The 10,686-nt window shown below is 38.6% G+C and overlaps 1 pseudogene; it reads right to left on the bottom strand.

Moving 5' to 3' along the window:
- Positions 1-648, bottom strand: part of LOC149051324 (tetratricopeptide repeat protein 28-like) — a 1,515-nt pseudogene extending 867 nt beyond the window's left edge.
- Positions 649-10,686: the final 10,038 nt, after the last annotated feature.

The raw sequence follows: 10,686 nt of genomic DNA, 5'->3' as shown, positions 1-10,686 counted from the left end.
ACTTCCGGTATCTTTGGTTTCGTCACCTCGCAAATTTGCTTGGCTTTCTTCATCAAGAGATGTCGTCACGTTGTCATCCAGCGATCGATCTTCGCAGTTCGCTGCGGGTAAAATACCAAAGCAGGCGGCGCTCTTTTTGAAAACTCCTTCCACTTCGCAAACTTTTTCAGCAATAAGAGTCTCTATATTCACTTCGTTTGTTACTCGAAAGCAAATGTCTCCATTTGCTTTCAATACCCAGAGAAGAACTTGCCGATCTGTATACGAAATGTACAAAAAAACAGAGTTACTTTCTCTTTTTACGATGTTTTCAATCCCGAACCATGATCGTGGATTAACTGAAATATGGCTTTCCACGGAGTACTTGTCTGCCATGAATTCTGAGAGGACTCTTGCTCGTCCCAGCTCCTCAACATAGAGAGCATCTCGAAACTTTCCAGCACACCAAAGGAAGTGAGTGAGTAACTTGTAGGGAAAGGTACCGTGTTCTTCCAACAGAGAGATTTGAAATCCACTGTTTCCTTTCAGAAGAGTTCTGATTTGTTCATATTTTCCAATACATTGAAGAAGATAATCCTTTGCCTCCACAGCCTCTGACTGCGATTCCTTTAACACTGTAATACTGAGAAGGCTTTCAAACTCAATCATTTTGAGTCCAATTTGGCTGCTTATGGAGCAAGCTTTCTGTAAATATTCTGCTGCCTTGCCACATTCACCTAATGATTTGAATAGACGTCCAAGGTTTAGATAAAGTTGTGCTTCGAACTTTCTATCGCCACATCCTCTGCTGATTGTAAGGGCCTTCTCACAATATTCTTTTACCTTCTGACTGTCATTCACGGAAGCAGAGACACCTGCCAAACCTAAAGTAGCCAAGGTTTCTAGTTTTTTGTCACCAATTGCAATACTGATGCCAAATGCTTTATCCAAATGTTCTTTAGCTAGCCGATTTTTACTAAGCTCATAATAAAAATGTCCAAGTTTCATGTATGCGAAGCCTTCTCCTTTACTGTCGCCAATTTCAATCGCAATGGCGAGTCTTTTCTCGTTGTATTCTTTAGCCTTCTGATATTCACCAAGGGCATCAAACACACCTCCGAGGTTCCCATATGTTGTTCCTTCTCCTTCTCTGTCGCCAATTTCTATCGCAATGGCAAGTGCTTTCTCGTGATATTCTTTAGCCGTCTGATATTCGGCGAGGGAAAGAAACACATTTTCGAGGTTTCTATATGCTGTTTCTTCTCCATTTTTGTCGCCAATTTCAATCGCGATGGCAAGTGCTTTCTCGTTAGATTCTTTAGCCCTCTGATATTCGCCAAGGGAATGAAACACAGTTCCGAGTTTCCCGTATGTTGTTCCTTCTCCTTCTCTGTCGCCAATTTCTATCTCGATGGCAAGTGCTTTCTCGTAATATTCTTTAGCCGTCTGATATTCGGCGAGGGAAAGAAACACATTTCCGAGGTTTCTATATGCTGTTTCTTCTCCATTTTTGTCGCCAATTTCAATCGCGATGGCAAGTGCTTTCTCGTTAGATTCTTTAGCCTTCTGATATTCGCCAAGGAAATGAAACACAGTTCCGAGTTTCCCGTATGTTGTTCCTTTTCCTTTTCTGTCGTCAATTTCTATGTTGATGGCAAGTGCTTTCTCGTAATATTCTTTAGCCTTCTGGTATTCGCCAAGGGAATGAAACACAGTTCCGAGGTTCTCGTATGTTTTTCCTTCTCCTTCTCTATGGCCAATTTCTATCGTGATGGCAAGTGCTTTTTCGTATTATTTTTTAGCCTTCTGGTATTCTTTAAGGGAATAAAACACATTTCCGAGTTTCTCGTATGTTGTTCCTTCTCCTTTTCTGTCGCCAATTTCTATCGTGATGTCAAGTGCTTTCTCGTGATATTCTTTAGCCTTCTGATATTCGCTTAGGGAATAAAACGATATCCCGAGTCCCGTACATGTTCTTATTTCTCCTTTTCTGTCACCAATTTCTATGTTGATGGCAAGTGCTTTCTCGTAATATTCGGTAGCCTTCTGATATTCGCCAAGGGAATAAAACATACATCCGAGGTTCCCATATGTTGTTCCTTCTCCATCTCTGTCGCCAATTTCTCTGCTGATGACAAGTGCTTTCTCGTAATATTCTGTAGCCTTCTGATGTTCCCCATGGGAATGAAACACACTTCCTAGGTTCCTGTATCCTGTTCCTTCTCCATTTCTGTCGCCAATTTCTATCGCGATGGCAATTGCTTTCTCGTAATACACTATAGCCTTCTGGTATTCGTCAAGAGAATAACATACACCTCCGAGGTTCACGTATGTTGTTCCTTCTCCATCTCTGTCGCCAATTTCTATAACGATGGCAAGTGCTTTCTCGTGATATTCTTTTGCCTTGTGATATTCGCTGAGGTTAGCAAAGACATTTCCAAGGTGTCCATGAGCCACTGCTTCTTGTCTTTTGTGACCAATCGTTTTCATGATGTTGAGTGCGCCTTTAAAGAGTTGCTTTGCCTCTACAAACCGGCTTTGTGCTTCATATTTGTCTCCCAGTTCTACGGTTAGTCTCCCAACATGATGGAGCGTGTGAAGAAGTTTGGTGGCATATCTTTCCGCATCTGTGTACCCAGAGATCGCGTAGTACGCATTGAATAGTACATCGGAGATATCAAGGTGACTACCAGAGTACAGGTTTTGAAGTAGAATAACACATTTATTACTTAACTCAGTCGCTTGTAGGCCACGATCAGTGTTCAGAAGAAGTATGACGAGATTCAAACCTATCTGGACTGATTTTAGGATATCCGCAGCGTCACTCATAACGGCTCTCCCCTGTTTGTAATCGTAAGAAAGAATCGACAAAAAAAGGAAGCTTAGGAAAAGTAACACTGAAAAATGTTCGAGTTTGTGAGCTGTTTTTAAGGAATTGGTCGTTGTCTTGCTTTTCACAAATGTCTGTGCGCAACGTTCCTTTTTCATTCTTTTTTTTCAAACCAGTCACATGTGTTTCATTGGGTTCAAATTACAATAATCGTAGAGTAGATTCGGATATAGCTATCAGAAAAGCGGTTAATTTACCAGTCGCATCGTGTTACCATTCTTGTGAAAGGGTTTATACGTGACGCGTGAATAAGGCTAAAATTGACGTGTGAAGCGAGAATTTTACAGAAAGGCGAGCGTAATTCGTGAATTTATGAAGCAATGTGGGGCGTGATTTACCTCCTGAAATATACGTGACCCATCAATTTCTTCCCTCATTTCCTGAAAACATCAAGATTTCCTAGAAACCTTATACAAAAGAAGAGAGATTTTAAGGTTTCCCTTTCCTAAACGTGACGCGGGAATTTTTCCAAAACATTCGCGCCTGAAACACGATCAGGATCCCCACTTTGCTTCTTCAGGGACTTACTAAGCTCTGCTTTTCATTGTTATTTGATTCAGAATCGAAGCAAATCAGTAGATTTTGAACCGACTCGGAGATATCCATCTACGTGACGTAGATCTAGTTTCGTTGCGTGGTGGACAAATTTGATGGACGTAAATCCAACAAATAATTACATTCTACAATAAAACAATGAAACTTTTCAATGGTGCCCAAATGAAGATATTTGTGCAAGATTTGTGTTGGTATTTCGAACCGTTTGTCCTAGAAAGATCAAGCCGGCATGTCAGTCTTAGAAACTCGCTTAATTAATTTAAGATGAAGAAATTAACATGTAAGTGTTGTCAATGATTAACCACTTATCAATTATTTCGGAAAACGACAATTTTTTTTTTTCAATACAGCATAAATTTGGGCAAAGAGCAAAGATTCTACCCGGCGTTTTAACCTCTTACATAATACTTTTTTTCAGACGAAGGAAAATATTTCCATTTCATTCAATTACATTCGCGTTAGGTACTTCAGTAGCTCATGTACCAACTTCTCCAAATTTTTGCTTCGTAAAATACTAAAGTCAGTTTTATTCATGGAATTGAAACTAAGGAAACCTTGGATGGAAGAAAAATTCGGTTCGTAAGTTGCCCATATGATTCATCAAATAACATATGGAATCTTCTTAGTTTCAATCATCACAGAAGCAGGGTTTGAGCCAGGCCGCGCCATTGCATTGTGAACGCACCTAGCGATCTTTTCTGCGCTTTTCACAAACAAGCGAACTCTAAAGTTAAAAAGCCGCCTTCACAATTACGTTTTTCGCTGCCGTCAATCATAATTACGATCACAGGCAACGAACCTTGAAACACAGAAACACACAAAACGGATTGAAATCCACCAATCACAAATAATGACCTTTTGAACCGTTAAAGGAAGGTTTTGTTTCCTAAGAGGTCCGTTAAGATGATTGACGGCAGCGAAAAACGCAATCGTCAGTTGGCTTTTGAACTTTAAAATTCGCATGTTTGTGAAAAGCGCAGTAACATGTCACCTCGAAAACATCGAACATTAGAAAGCTTTTTCGCTCCAAATCGAAGCCAAAGTGAATCAGAGAAAAAATGATACAAAAGAAGAACAGTGTATTAATCAAGAAGAAACGGGTTAGGATCAAAGGAAACCGAAAAAATCACGAACTTTCCTGAAAACTTGGTTGCGAGATCTCACATGGTTGCGCTATGAAAAGGAGGCGATGTTCTGCTATTTTTGTCGGAAATCTTAGAAGACAAAACCCTTTGCATCGGCAGAAGGGTGTACAAATTTTAGAACCTCAACTCTGTAGCAACTCTTTTCTACAGCCCTTGATGTTTGGGCGAGAACCAACAGAAGAATTAGTACATGTACGTCTATCAGTAATTGAGAAAGGAATTCAAGTTTACAAGGGATGCCGGGACGAGATTCTGCTGTGAAATGTTTTAAGGATCAGGTAAAAAAATATGATTTTGTCGGCTTGTCTGTATGAATATGAAAAAAAATGTTGAATAAAAATTAATTTGTCTGTCCCCGTAAAAATAAAAAGATGTCCCCCAAAAATTTTTGCTAAGGGGACAAATTGTCCCCCAGTTATCAAATCCTAGCTCAAGCCCAGAAAGAAGTGATGAACATGTAATTTCTCCTCGCAGTATCAATATACCATACAGTAATAGTGAGAGGCAATCATTCAGAGGGTGTTATCTCTATAAGTAGCAAGTTTCCATCTGAAACATGCTAACGCATAATGTTCCTGAAATACTTAGCCACTGACCTTTGGAAACGAAAAGGTCTCTGGATAGGTAAGAGACCAAAATTGCGAAACTGATGTAAACTTTCTCTGCAAGGCAACAAAGAATGTAAAGACCTACTGTAAGATTGAAAGAAAAATTATCGGTTAAAAGTAAATCATTAGAAACCCAACAAGGATGGAACCTGCACTACAGTTTTTCCACAAGATATCTGAATAAATATTAGAGCTCAGGTATAATTGATTAGAGTTTGGTGGTTTTAATCTCTCTTTACCCAATTTTTTAAAACCTCCAAGTTACAGAAGTGAGGAACATGTTGCTTCTCTTTCCAATATCAACATATTATTCAGTGAACAGGCGACGAGAATACTTTTCAGCCGAGGGTTTTCTTCTTTATGCAACATTAAATTCTCCCTACTGACAAGCGAGGTAATGTGAAGGAGCTAGAAGGAAGAATTCCTGATGAGATCACAAATTCAAAAGGTTAAGATGAAGCAGACCTCAAATATTTTGCAATCAAATCAAAACTTGATTCGATTTTGGAAGATCTCCGCAAATATTATCAGATTGTTTGAAATTGAAACTCCTTTATTACTGAATTTGCTAAATTTTAACCAGAAATACATTTTTTTTTCAAAGCGGGTAAAGAATAACTATTACTAAATTTAGTTTTTTAGCTGGTAACCTTTCCAAAACTAAACACACGCTTTGTTTGGGTGATGAGACCGAAAGTAGCGAGAAACAAAGGTAAATTCCTTCTCTTAAAATATTCACTGTGATATTTACATCATTTACAAGAGAGACTTATTAAAATAACGGAAGATAAAGGCCTGAAGTTGACTACATATTCATTTTACTTTGCAGACTATGATATTAAGTTGAAGTCAAGTTTTTAGCAACAAATCTTCGCCAAAATCTAAGATTATTTCGCGTCCTCTAACTTTGAATGTCTAGTGCAAATCATTTCAGTTTTGTAAAGCGGGAAAGATAGTTTCTAAATTTATTATTTTACTATTAACTTTATACACAAGAAGCTTGTCTTGCTTGATATTCTAGTCGTATGACTGATGAAACCAAAAATAAGAAACTGAAATAAGACTTTCTCTGCAAAACAAAGATGAATGCAAATAGCTATTGTAAGAAAGACGTAAAATCTTCTGTAAAATAGAAGTAAAATAGGTGAAAAAATTGATGAACAGAAGAGGGAAAAACGGTAACCAGGTGTAAAGATTGAGTTTGATTTGCACAGAACAAAACAAAAAGCCGTTTAGGAACCTGAAAATCAATCGCTCATTATCTTCTCCATAAATTAAGCGCATAAGGTTAAATTATCAAACAGACTAGATTTCCCCGTCTTGAATTAGTTTGAAATTTATCAATACTGTGCGATTTGAATATACTCTGCTTTACAATCGACACTGAAAATTTTTTAAGCTATTTAGGACGGCCGAGGAAACAACATTAGACAAGCCGGACAAAACGGAGATTTGATTTGATTTTCAATTTGGAATGTCCTTATTTTATCCATTTTTTACATTAGGAACACTAACAACAGTTACCGTCTTTCTAAATCTCAAAACTTGTTTTGCCGAAGATAACTGACCCCGCGCGTGAAACGCAATGTGTAAATCATGTTAACATTTGTAAACTACTCATGACGTTTTAGGGTACAGGTTGGGCATGCCTAATTGATTAAAATCACATAGGCGGTTTGATTGTTAGCCAACTGATGGATAGGTATGAACGAAACCAATTTGACTCAACACGGCAGAAGTACCGATATTAATGCGTTAGAGATTTTTTTCTCTAAGGGATACGAAGAAAATTTTGAGAAAAAAAAGGAATTTATTTAGAACGACGTCCTTTTATAATGATTTATGTTGTGTAAGAATATTAACCAATATAGTAATGGTCTATGATAGAGCTGCTCTGATTATAGCGGCGCTGAAATATGAATTGGAAAATTGATGAGAAGTCGCATTAACATATCAGCACATTAACAATTAAATATCGTTCTTACCTCGACACTGAACGCTTTTAGCTTTGTGTAGTGAAGCAGCCAAATTTTTTAATTGGAAACCGCAGCATGTGTCTATTTTAAGGTTATATGCACGTGATGAATCTCAGCCCACCCCTGAGGGGCCGAGATAGAGTGTGCATTGTAAGACAAGTCGGGGAGAGATTTGCGGGGAATCTGGAACTAATGATCAGTACCAGACCCCGAACAGACCTCCCGCTCGCTCGCTCGCTCGCTCGTGTTCCTGAATGTCTGATACGTTTGCGCAGGCGACAAAAAAGTGTTTGTGGAAACGTACATGTTTAAGGGAAATGTTTTTCAGAAGAAAATTCCTCATACCCTCCCTAGCCTGCGTGAAGCCCTATACTCCCCCCGCCAAGGTGAGACGGAGGCGCTTCTGTTTCATCATCGGGGGAGGGTACAGCTACACGTAAGCTACTAACACGCATGCGCGACTTTTTGACGGATGAGCGCATAGGAGTGACGCTATATCGAAGGCGTTCGTCGAGGGTAAGAGTACGTGGTAATTTTGATCAGCGGGAAAATTATGAAACCCGCGAATATTCCGAAAGCCCGCGAAAGGATGACATCTAAAATTGAAGACAATTTTTGATTAGGACACTAGAATGCGTAATAAGGGCGGCAACTAATCATTCTTCTTTAAATATATCTGAGATTGACTTCCTTGAGGAAAACCTTGAAAATTGTTCTGTTGAAAACCAGTACTTCTTGGGTTATTTCGACGGGAAAAGAGACGAGCTCGAGGATATGCTCGAGAGGTTTCTTCTTATTAGTTTCACATGCTTTGTAAAGAAGGCCTTGCACTCAAAGAACTTAAATCACAAGAGGTTTTTGAAAAATGGTAGGCAGTTTCTTTTATTTTTGGCTGATTTTTTTTGCCTTTATCAATTCGGCGTGGGCCTTCTAGAGACTTGATCTTTTGCCGAAATTTTGTAATAACTTACGCGGTGCACCGGGTGAAAAGTGTTGAAATATTTAAAATTATTTCATGTATAGGAAAGCCTTTGGAAAACACTCTAAGGCCTAGTTCAAACGTCGATCTTTACATGTACCGAACCTAACGTTTCTATTAAGTACATGTAAAGATCGACGTTTGAATCAATTAGGATCGGCAGATTTGTATTCGGATCGACAGTGCCGTTCTATCCGACTCGGCTAGTCGGATAGAACGGTAAAAGATCGGCATTGATTCATACGTCGTACTTTACATGTACCGAACTTAATGCATACATTATACATACGTTAAAATAATTATGTTTTACCCACAATTCAAGAAAGTTCGCTTACGTGCCATGCGCGAAGGCCGTCGAACCATTCAAACAATATGGCGGGAAAGGAGGAAGGCTCGTGCTCCTCTTGTTTTAAAACCACAAAATATACCTGTCTTACGTGTAAGACACGAACTAACTGGACGAGGAACTGTGATGTTCCTTTGGGAAATAAGCAATAATAGAAGGCAAGCCAAATTCAAAACTCGTCTTCTCCTAGCAGCAAGGTTGTTTAATGCTAACTGCATCTTGAGTCGCCTTTTTCTTCCCTCCTTAATCGCATTTGCAAGAAAAGCAAGCTCTTCATTTCCACAAGTTGTGCTTCCCGTATTTTTTTCCGCCATTTTGGTAGGCATTAACCGCTGACTACAATGGAGTTATGTTCAGTTTTGCAATTAGGATCGACTAAATTCGGATCGACGTTTGAATCAACTGCCGCTCTTAATTATTCGAGTCGACCCAAATTGCAATTAGGTCCGGTACATGTAAAGATCGACGTTTGAACTAGGCCTAAGTGTGTAATCTAGTATACCTAAATACTTATGCATTTGCAACGTCTCCTGTCTTTGAACACAATGGTGGTGATGTACCGATCCAATTTTTTAGCAAACCGTTTACCATCGTAAGCCATGAAACTCTGCATTGCCTCCACGGACCAACAAAGGTGAGAGTCCCTTTTGAAAACAGAATTTGAAATACAATGAAACGTACCAGTAGTGTTCGATTTTTGCATAACCCGCGAAACTGTTTTAATTTTCTAAGTATTTTAGTGGAGGAATCCATCGGGCTTTTCGCATACTGAGGAAACAAAATCGGGAAGGTCATTCACATCCATTTACTTCAGAATTCCCCAGAAACGTAGGGTGTGTACAATTCATGAAATTCCCGTTCGTTATTTCACGAATTATCTGAAGTTTCAGTGTTGACAAATTTTTCGTATTACGTAAAACGTAAACGTTGAACTTCTCTAACGGACTCAACGCTGCAAGGAGAATCTTTCTCATAATTTACTTTTTAAGAGACGACATAACCGTCTAAAGTTCAAACGTTACTATTAAGCTTATTAGCCCATTGATAACCTAGTTAATAGCTCAAACATACTGAAAACATTTTCATTAGTTTTTTGTATATCTTTATCTGTGAGCCACACGTAAGTAAACAAAAACAGAGAAGTATAGTTTGATGGCTTGTTTTCATGAATCTAGGATTTTGGAAATCGCTATAAACTACGCGATCACGCATTTAGCAATATTTCTTCGTCTTCTAATGATTGATACTGGAAGAAAGTAATAACTTTGTAATGCTAGTCAATGCGCCCGCTATAAAAAAAATTGTACTCGCATTTAGCTTACAGGTAAAAATCCCATGAAAATTGTTCAAAAGAAATATATCTCAGTGGTTATTTTATGACAGCAACAAAATACTCAAACAAAATCAAGAAACTGCCGCAGGACCTCAAAGCTCCTTTGTTCAGAACGACCTTGAACAATTCTGTTTCGAATTTTTCGTGGGGAACAAGTGCTGAAGCTTACATGACCTATTTTTTAACCGCTGTACTATAAACTTGTGTGTTCGACCCTCGACGAACGCCTTCGATATAGCATCAACATGGTGTAATGGCAGAAAGGAGAAGATTTTACGATGGAAAATCAGCATAGATATTTTGTATAATACGCTCGAAACGCATACAAAATATGCACACAGCGTTCGTGGTAGACCCACTCTAAAGAATGTCGAGCGTTTTCAAAGCGGGTCGGTCCGCGAGCCTTATGAGAGATCTCTCTATGAGCAAACATTTCATCGAGAAACATCAACTGAGCTATCTAATGTTAATCAAGAGTAGCACAAACGCAAACCTCATCGTGTATGTAGACGTGATCGTGAACCAAGCAGAATACCAATACGAAGATTGTAAAGTTCAAGGAACGAGCAGAAAGGTTAGAGAATTTGTCTATGCACGTATTCTTTTATGTGTACCCATGTCACTAGTACATTGAACTGTTAGGTTAATGGTTAAAAATTATTAAATAAAAGGACGTTTAAGTTTAACTGTCGTGAAAGAACTCGTCAAAGTCTAAGAAAGATAAAATATCGCGCCAGTTGATATTTAACATTGTTCTCTTGCAACAAACTGATGTGTTCTTGCCAAAGTGAAACTCGTGTAGCAAATTATTGCAGCTATAAATTAAGTAGAGACATGGAAAAAATCCTGGTCCTCCAGTATATGTTGACCCTAAC

Source organism: Pocillopora damicornis, chromosome 1, assembly GCF_964200805.1.
Source record: "Pocillopora damicornis chromosome 1, jaPocDami1.2, whole genome shotgun sequence".
Lineage (NCBI taxonomy): Eukaryota > Metazoa > Cnidaria > Anthozoa > Scleractinia > Pocilloporidae > Pocillopora > Pocillopora damicornis.
Note: the sequence above shows the minus strand (reverse complement) of the source record. Positions and strands in the feature narration are given on the sequence as shown.